The sequence below is a fragment of the Sinocyclocheilus grahami genome, unplaced genomic scaffold, assembly GCF_001515645.1.
Source record: "Sinocyclocheilus grahami isolate Dianchi unplaced genomic scaffold, SAMN03320097.WGS_v1.1 scaffold154.1, whole genome shotgun sequence".
NCBI classification, from domain to species: Eukaryota; Metazoa; Chordata; class Actinopteri; order Cypriniformes; family Cyprinidae; genus Sinocyclocheilus; species Sinocyclocheilus grahami.
In genome coordinates this window covers 264,670-275,103 of record NW_015505333.1, presented here as the reverse complement: position 1 = coordinate 275,103, position 10,434 = coordinate 264,670, and positions in this window count along the sequence as shown.

Here is a 10,434-nt window from a genome sequence, read left to right as displayed (position 1 = left end):
TGTGATGTGACCCTCTCTCTCTCTCTCTCTCACTCTCTCTTTCTCTCTCTCTCTCTCTCTCTCTCTCACACACACACACTCGCGCACGCACACGCACACGCACACGCACACACACACACACACACTATGCATTTTGAACTTGAGGATTGATTTGAACAGTCAATAGCAAATACTTAAACTAATAACAAAACAGTAGCTAATTCAGAAGCGCTAGATTGTCATATCAAAGTCAGAATTACCTCCTCTCCTAGGTTCACGAAACGGTCGTCCATAAAATGCATTGCTGTTCTGTTGTAAGTAATCTTAAAGATTCCTAAATGCATCTACTTTCGGAAGGCCAAATAAAGTGCTTTTGCTTTCGCCTAGAAACACACAACGTCTCCCTGACATGGCTGCTTCAACACTAACTGCGGTTACTGAAACCACGCCTTCTTTCTTTGCGTGCACATTTGGGTGGCATTATGCAAACATTTCCACAAAGTGAGGTAGATATGTGGGGGCGTGTTAGAACGAACCGTTTTAGGGGGGTGTGGCAGAGTCTTAACTTTGATAAAGAATATCTCTTTGGTTTTGAGACTTTAGTCTTTGCACTTATCTATGCACAATCAGCTTGTAACACTCCAAAGAGAGAGGAAAACTTGAAATCGCATCATATGACCCCTTTAAGTGCAAGGGTTGCAAGGGACCTGATAAGTAAGATGAAGGCATGTGCTGTGGAGCACAATGGAAGGAGGAAGAGAGTCCACTTCATCTCAGCCAACCTCTGATTTACCTGGAGGACAATGTTAAGTTTAACCAGAAGTCTGGGAAGACTGAGCAATTAAATTTCAAAGATGGAGAGCTGCGTGAGACGGTGGCCCTGAAGGCTGAAGAGAATAATGGTTCAGGAAGTGTCCTCAGGAGCAGCAGAACATCCGTTTATCTTGTACGGAAGTGACATCTGGTCTATAAACTGTGGTCTGAACGTTTCCACACAGAAATCTTTGAACACGGTGTTGGGCAGCGGAAAGGTATTGTGACATTTAATTAGATTGCTTGGATAGTGAGGGGGAACAAACAGATGATGTACACTAGATGCAAACAAATCACTTAATCTCACAAATACACCTGCAGAGACACACTCTGGACTTCAAACGGATGAGCCAACACGTAACAAATCTGCTTGTTATTGCTTGAAAATCACTTATGCTAATTATATTAATTGTCACCAGAATTAACAACTGAAAAAAAAAACATCAGACACTTTAACATTGTGCTTTATTTGAACACTTCTACATATGCAAGCCTTATAATCTGGGTTTACATTCTGAAATGTTTCAGAACAACATGTTTACAAGTCTCTGACATGTTTTTTGATCTTTGGAGTCCAAGTCAAGTCTTTCAAGGACAAATTTATTCCACAAGTCTTTAGGTAATAGTTTTCCATTAACTGTCAATGAGCATTGAATTTCTTTTATTGTTAAAAGTCTTAATTTGGAGCCCAAGTGAAGTCTCAAGTCACTTCTTTACAAGTTAAGTCTCTTTTAAGTGTGACTTGAGTCTGAGTCTCAGACTTGAGTTTTAAGTCAGACCTCCAGTGTTGGAGGTATCGCATTACAAGTTTTGCAAGTCATGTAATCAATTCCTTTTTTGAAGTAATTTGTAACGTAATGCATTACTTGAAATTTACAAGAAAACATCTGAGTTACTTTTTCAAATAAGTAACGCAAGTTACTTAGTTTTCCAATCTAATCTCTGACACCTCACCTGTCCCCATGTTGAGAGGAGTTGGGAGGGAGGCAGAGGCACTTCCTTCAGGCTAAGTCTTATTAATTTCACTTTTGGTGTGTAAGGGCCGTTACAGCTGGCAAAAATATAATTTTGTGGGGGTTTTGTTGTTGTTGTTGTTGTTGTTGTTACAACATAAATAAGCAAGCCCAGCCCAGCTGATAAAAAGTTACACAAACGTAACATAATGCATTACTTTCCATTAAAAGTAACTAACGTGTTTATTTACTTTTTTATGGAGTAACACAATATGGTGATGCATTACTTTTAATAGTATCTTTCCCCAACACTACAGACCACAATTCATAACACAACATGTTGCTTTTACAGAGCTATGCATTACAGGTATTAAGGTGATGCTAGCTACCTGCATTGTAACATATCTGGTTGCACAAACAGGTTTATTACAGCCACAGTAAGTAAGGATGTTAGGTATGTACAATGGGACCTAGAACATTCACGTCTAGTATGTTTCTGGCATTAGCATTATGATCTGTTTCGCAGACAACTAAGGATGACACATGACTTGAGTTTCTATCCAGATGCTTCTTTCATGCTTTACCAAAACTACAGTTTGTTTCATCTTCAGCACATGTGGCAAACACAAAAAACGAACCAAAAAGATGAAAGGAAGCAGTTTTATAAACAGATTCAGCAAGCTCATCATTTTTTTCGGACCAAGGAGGCTCCCAGCAGCAGACATCAGTTAATCTACTCAATGCAAACCACAGTGTGACACATTCTCGCATTGTGCAGGAAGCCCTTAGAGTATGGCAACACGGCAAGTAATGTAGTATTCTTTCCTGTGAACTGTGTTAAGTTTTGACCTTTCATCCCTGTTGGTGACATGTCATTAACTAGAACACATGCCTAGTCCTCCCCCACACTCCCTAGTCAGCATGGGCAATGCATTCTCTTTGTCTTTTCCCGAGTGGAGTCTCCTACTCCCACCGCTTCAGTCGTGGCTGCATCACTCGCCTTGAAGAAGCTAACAAACCCTACACAGCCCTCGGCCGAACGGTTACAGATCAGTTGGAATTCTCTTGCAATTTTCATGCAGGGGTAATTTATTATACAACTTGCAGGAAATTGGGAGAGTTTTGATTGACTTTTTTTTGTGTGTGCAAGGTGCTTCTTGTCATGTATGAGTGGACTAAATCTATGTATCTATCTATCTTTACCTGTCATATAGATCTTCTTAGCAGATTTGAAGGACCGTGGAAATTGGGGATGCTTTTAAAACATTGTTTTGCCAAATTATATTTCTATGTACAGTATGTATAATATATTTGGTTGAATTTGTTTTGCATGTGTGTCATATGAGCTTGCTCTGTGAAGTTTGAACTGTGAAGGACTTCAGCGTATTGGACGATTTAAAAAATGGTGTGAAGGGGAAAGTGTTTGCCAGTTAAAATTAACTCCCACATTCGATGATTAAAATCTCACAGCTTTTTAGGCTCCATACGTTAATCAGCGCGAGCGGCTTTCAAAATTCTCACTTTCTCAATTCTATTGTTGTGTGTTCAACAGAATAAAATACAAAAAATGGCAATGTTATCTTTTAATTGTTTGTGTGTGTGTGTGTGTGTGTGTGTGTGTGTGTGTGTGTGTGTGTGTGTGTGTGTGTGTGTGTGTGGTGTGTGTGTGTTATTCAGCTGCTGAATAAAGAGTAAAGAAAGAGAGATACGCCAAGGTTAGACCACAAATTAATTAAACTTGGCAATAAAGGTTGAAAAATCTTTGAAAAAGTAAATAAATAAAGTTTTAAATCAAGTTTAAGGAAAACCTCAGAGAAGGATTTAAGAATAAATAAATGCATAATAGATAACAGATAAATGTGTTATTAGACTTTTTTTTTTAATTCAGGATTCACAAAATACTATTACTATTAAAACAATAAGGTGTGAGAGACTGGTTTGTGCATTTGTGATTTTATGAGTAAAATCACAAATGCATTGTAATATGATTTTTTAAAAAAGATACAGAAAATTATTGATATTTCTTTTTGTGAAATTAATTCTGCTCAAACCACGTAACCACTTAGTCTCCAATCAAACCCTAGATAATTCCTGCCTTCAGGGGCAGACTTACCCATTAGGCAAAGGTAGGCGACCGCCTTGGGCCCCCAATATAGGCTATAGGCTATGATCAATTCACTGTCTGCCGCTAGCCTTTACTTAAAAAAAATAAAATAAATAACTTACATTTAACAAACAAAAAAATACTCCAAATGTTTTTCTAAATTTACTTTATAAAAAAACGAAACGAAATATAATCACTTTTCCATTACATACAAAACTATTTTAATAGCTGAAACAGTAGTATAAGCTTTTTTTGGGAAAGGGGGGAAAAAAGACAGGCTAGGGCCTATATTTGAGACCCGTGCAGGGCTTTAATCCACTTCATCCAACGCTGTTTTGTTCTCAGAATTAGACAGCCTTTGCACACAGGCTTACGCTGAAAACAACAAAATGGAACCTCAAGGTTGATCTAGGAAAATGTGTGCAAATGTATAGGGCCCCATTCCTATATTTTGCCTGGGGCCCCCAATTCACTAAATCCGCTCCTGCCTGCCTTTTTGTTTGATATCAATTAACTTATTTTAATTTTACCCTAAAATTACACATTGAAAATCTCCCTTGACTTGTACTGATAATATTCAGAAGGTCTTCGTGAATTAATGGATTTTTGTGATACATTGGATGTGTTATCTGTATGTGCAAACAGTTTTATTCACTATAGACTGTTTGCAGAATAGTGAGCATATATAGAGTGTGAGTACAATGATGGCTGTCCTTGTTAATTTTCTTGCATTAGTATAATACAGCTTACATGCAATTTTATTTGACAGTGTGGATTTTATCCTTCAAAAAGAATGTGAAGGCTATACTGAGGCTCTTTTGAATGATGGGGTTGAAGGAATGTGAAAGATTTTATGTATTTACTCTTTTTTATAAATGTTCGATGCTGCTTCATAGATTTGTAAATGCACTCATGCCGTGTTTGACCCGAAGAATTAACGGATAGATTAAATCTTTATTATTTATCATTTTAGTTATAAGGCAGATGGCATGGATAAAAAGATGTTAAAGTAATACGGCACACATAATGTGAGCACAACCTAAAGAGTGACAATATTATATAATCTAAACTCTCTATTGCATAGCCAATAAAGCCTGCGGAACAAAGCTGTGAATAATACAGTAAATGCTAAACTACACAAAATACCTTGTAATGAAAGACCATTTATTTACAAATAATGCTACTTAGATGTTAGAGATGTTCAGGATCCTGGATTCTCCCAAGTTTTTTTTTGGTTGTTTTTTTTGGTTGAGTTTTTGTTTCTTGCCATTGTTGCCTTTGACTTGCTCATTCGGGACATAAAGAGAAATAGTAGTCAGTATAACTTATCAGTGAAGCTGGGATTGAAACTATTATAGCACTTAATTAATTGACAACGTATTATTCTCTGTACAGCTGCTCTGTTCTTGTACTTGAACTTGTACAAGAAAATTGAAACTGCTGTTTCTGGAATTTTAAATTTTGGTAACACTTTATTTCGATAGTCCACTTTAGACATTCTATTAACAGTAAGTAACTTTGCGACTACATGTCAACTAGCAGTTAGTAGAGTATTAGTAAACTGTCTGCTTAATATCTTCTAACACTTTCTTTGTCAACTTATTCTACTAACCCTAAACCTACCCTAACAGTCTACTCTGAGAGTTAGTAGACATGTAGTTGCAAATTAATGAGAATTAGCTGACATCTAGTTGACATGTAGCTACAAAGTTATAGTTAGTAGAATGTCTAAAGTGGACTATCGAAATAAAGTGTAACCAACATTTTTAACATAAGGCGGGTTTTTTTTACATACAGTTTAGTTTACATATGCAATTAAACTACAAGTACATCATGAAAATCCATTAAACTAAAGCATTTGTTGCAGATTTTTGCACCAAAACCTACAGCAAGTGGCATTTCAATAATATTTGCGTTCACAATTTAACCAATTGCAGTGATGTCATCGTGATATTTGCATACTGATTACTATGCTTCTATTTAGCCTCCTTTATTCCCTGGAACTGCTATTTTCTTCAGGAAATGCAAATACAGTACAGAATGTATTGGCATGTCATCATTCAAACAGATTTCTGAGCTATTAATTTTATAAAACAATTTGAACAATTGCTGTAACAGAGAAAACATTAAACAACTGATTAACAGAAGCCACAAAATATACATAATAATCGAATATGTATCATATATGTATAAATATAAGATATAGCAGTGCCGGTTGCATACAGTATATGTAAACTACATGCATTACAAATACAGTGCATAACAAGGTACCACATTGAAACATTTTATGCGCATTAATGACTTGGACTAAACGTTCTTGATGTTGATCAGAGATCGGGTTTAAAAGTGTTTACATCGGCTGCGTGTTCAACCTTCACCCTGCCAGCCACAGTAATGAGAGGCGTCACAGATCATAAGAGATGCCCTAGTTATTATTATGACTGCCAGTCATGGTTATGATCATTAAACTTACAGTAAACAGTTGCACAAGTCTGTGTTTGTCACGCTGGCCTCCATCTCTCTCTCCGGGAGCAGATGCCTGCGGTGTTCTTTAATGACATGGTGTCAGTGCTGCTACATGCGCTGGGAGAGAGGTTAGACAATGCAGTGTGCGGCAACTTTCTGTCGCTCTCGTTTTCTGTCTTTCTGTCCCATCTTTCTTTTGCTAGGTCTCAAGCCCTCTCCAATTTCTCTGTCTTTCTACATTTCATTGTTTCTGCTTCCCTTTCTCTCTCAGCCATGTGACATTCAGGGTCTTTACCTGACAGGTGGCTCTTTCTGTTAAAAAAATGGAAATCTTTATAAGGGAAAATAATAGTAAAATAATAAATAAATAATATAAGTAAAATAATACTACATACATTTCTTCACATTTCTAAGCCTCTAAGCAGCCTATTACATGTTTTTTAGGAAAACAGTAAAACAAATATAATACATAAAACAAACAAACAAAAATATTAGACCAGTATTCTGGCCAACAAATAATGTAGCTGTATCAATTTACATTTGAAATGTGTGACCCAAACTTACATTTATTACAAAATACCCTTGTCCTAAGAACACAGTTAAAACACACCTTCATTAAATAATTAACTCTTGCTTGAATGTATGTACGCATTTTTATTGAGTTTGGAGGACAGAATTTATCCTAATTTAAGAGGTCTTTGAACTAGGTGTTATTAACCAGTTGGATATTTGACTCAAAATCTTATACTTTCTGAGATATAGATGTTTTATATAACATCTCTGTGAGACAACTAGCAGCAGTAGTTCAATATCTTCATATATGGGAGAGAGGTTAGAGAATGCAGTGTGCGGCAACTTTCTGTCGCTCTCGTTTTCTGTCTTTCTGTCCCATCTTTCTTTTGCTAGGTCTCAAGCCCTCTCCAATTTCTCTGTCTTTCTACATTTCATTGTTTCTGCTTCCCTTTCTCTCTCAGCCATGTGACATTCAGGGTCTTTACCTGACAGGTGGCTCTTTCTGTTAAAAAAATGGAAATCTTTATAAGGGAAAATAATAGTAAAATAATAAATAAATAATATAAGTAAAATAATACTACATACATTTCTTCACATTTCTAAGCCTCTAAGCAGCCTATTACATGTTTTTTTAGGAAAACAGTAAAACAAATATAATACATAAAACAAACAAACAAAAATATTAGACCAGTATTCTGGCCAACAAATAATGTAGCTGTATCAATTTACATTTGAAATGTGTGACCCAAACTTACATTTATTACAAAATACCCTTGTCCTAAGAACACAGTTAAAACACACCTTCATTAAATAATTAACTCTTGCTTGAATGTATGTACGCATTTTTATTGAGTTTGGAGGACAGAATTTATCCTAATTTAAGAGGTCTTTGAACTAGGTGTTATTAACCAGTTGGATATTTGACTCAAAATCTTATACTTTCTGAGATATAGATGTTTTATATAACATCTCTGTGAGACAACTAGCAGCAGTAGTTCAATATCTTCATATAACGAGTGCTAAGTTGTATAAATTATTTTTGTCTCAAGTCTTTCCTCTCATTTGTCTTTCACTGGCATCTCTTTTTCGCTACTTTTCTCTGTTTTTCTTTTTTCTCTCTTACCCACATGTGTCACTCAGGCTCTTTCTCTAGAAAGCTACTCTTTCTTTTATGGGAACCTGATGTTGCTACAGCAAAGAATAGTTGTATTGATCTGCGTCCACTATTAAATAAATAAATAAATGCAGAAGAGAGTTTAAGGGGAATTCTGCCAGTGGAAGGGTTGGAGTTAAGGAGGGGTTCTGCATTGTTGATCCAGAATGACAGTGATTGACAGTAGTGGTAAAAAAGCTGATAGCTACGTTTGGCGTACCGCTGGTTTAAAGGACAGACATAGCCGCTGATTTCAGGTTTGTGGAGCATGACTGTGCGCTGGGGTGAGATCGCCTCTTAACATCCTCTCCGTGTCCGTTCTTTGCCCTTACATTCTTGCTGTTTTTCACAAAGGGAGTTTATGTATCGTTTAAACCTTTTTCTCACGAATAGTCTGCTTTATTCACCAGGGCCACACTAAGCCACAGCAATAGCACCCCGTCAATACTGATAGCAGGTGTGGAGCGCAGGTGTGTGCTGGATAGGGACCGGAGTGACACGCTGTCAGCTATTAGCTGAAATTAGCAGCCCAGCTAGGAGCAGGACCTCTTCTGCCCATCCTCTGAGTTTACAACACAACAGCTGATGGACAGAACCTGCAATTTAAGATTCCTCCACTTTCGCTGCTCTCTGCTGGTGGTTGTCGCTGGATTTTACTTTTAAAAGACTTCATATGCCAATGCAGGTCTGCTTTCATTGATTTAGTCGCTTTAAGGTGAAGTGTGTCATTTCTGTGTCACTAGCGGCACCAAACGGTGTTGCAAAAATAACTTGATTTTTACATTTTCAGAACGAAATGTGAGCGGTTCCTGTCCGTGTAAAACTTGCTGCCACAATGCTACGGTATTGTAAGTGAGGTGTCGCTATGCGGGTGCAGAGATGTTCTGAGTGGTTTTCAGAGCATGACTTTGTAGTTGCTAGGGTTTTTTGGGTGGTTGCTAGGTGGTTTAATACAGGCCAACTCTTCATGATATTCTGGTTTCTATATAGCTTTGGTCAAGAATGTAAATTAACCAGAGCTTGGGGCAAAAAATGTCACCGAAATGAACAAATATGCACCCCATATTCAAGATATGGGGGCATTAAAAAAACAAACATTTAAACTAAATCAATTATGACCATCCCGGTTAAAGTGAGATGAACAAAACATGTCAGTTTCAGCAATACGTTCGATCTGCTCGTGTTGCACTAAAGATTGTTTTTATCCAATGTTTGTTTTTATTATTATTTTCGTTGTTGTTGTTGTTTGTTTTGTTTTGTTTGCAGCATTGATCATTATAACCAATCACAGATGTTGAGTGCATGAATGGCAAATTGACTCATTTAGATTAGTCACTTGTGAAGAAGAAATCCACTGAAAAAGTTAAGCGTGTGCTCCAACTGAGTTCAGCACTCTTACAAATTCTCTATTTCTGTATAAAATGTATTAACAGTTTGAACAACCATTTAATTTATTTTTTTTCATACTTTATGTAAACTGTTTAAATTACATTAATCTCATATAATTATGCAAATATTGCACTGATACATTCATACCACCTTTGAGCAGCATTAAATAGTCTGTGTATATATAAATGTCATGCCAGATGCAGCTTTTGTGACAGTATAAAAGCATTACAAACTCAAAAAGCATTATGATATCTTTGATTTCATATCTTTATGTGAGGAACAGAGTGAAAGTTTAGCCATGTCTCATTCAAAAGATAAATGTGAACATTACAATGATGCAATTGGTCACAATACACACAAGAGCCAATGGCATTTCACAATCAAACATGATGCTCCATGCCAGAAATATCAGATCCAGCCCCAGATGCCAGATTCTTTCAGAAAATATCAGTTTTGTCTGGTAAAAGAACAACTAGTCAGCAAAGTTATCTAATAACCTAAACCTGTTAACAGCAAAGTGTTTGTCTGGTACCAAAAACTGTACAGTCTTCTATCAGCCAAGAAGTTGACTGAGTAAAGCCAGTGAAGAGCAGAAGCAGGAGACAAAGTGATGATGATAAAAAAGGAGCAGAGTTTATTGAATAATCTGCTGCGTATGTTTCAAAGCTCAGACATCATCTGAGCAGTAAAAATACAAGTAGTGTTATAGTAAACTGCTTCACAACAACATCCCATAAACTTTGAATTTCCATAAACATTCCCTCTTATCTCTTATTCATGAAGACAAACATCCACTGAAACCACACAATCATAAGTCTAAAAAGAAAAAAAAATATTTTTGAATGTTAGTTTTTGAATGTATTTGCAATTTGAACAGCTGGAGACAATGATCGATTTTGGGTGTGTTCCTAACATAAATAATTTGTTTGACAATGAGTATTTGAATGTTTGTATTTTTTGAATATTGTGACTGTAGTTATCTGTCTGTTGCAGTATTTGCTTAAAGGGGTCCTATTATGCTTTTTCAACTTTACTTAGTCTGTAATGTTGCTGTTTGAGCATAA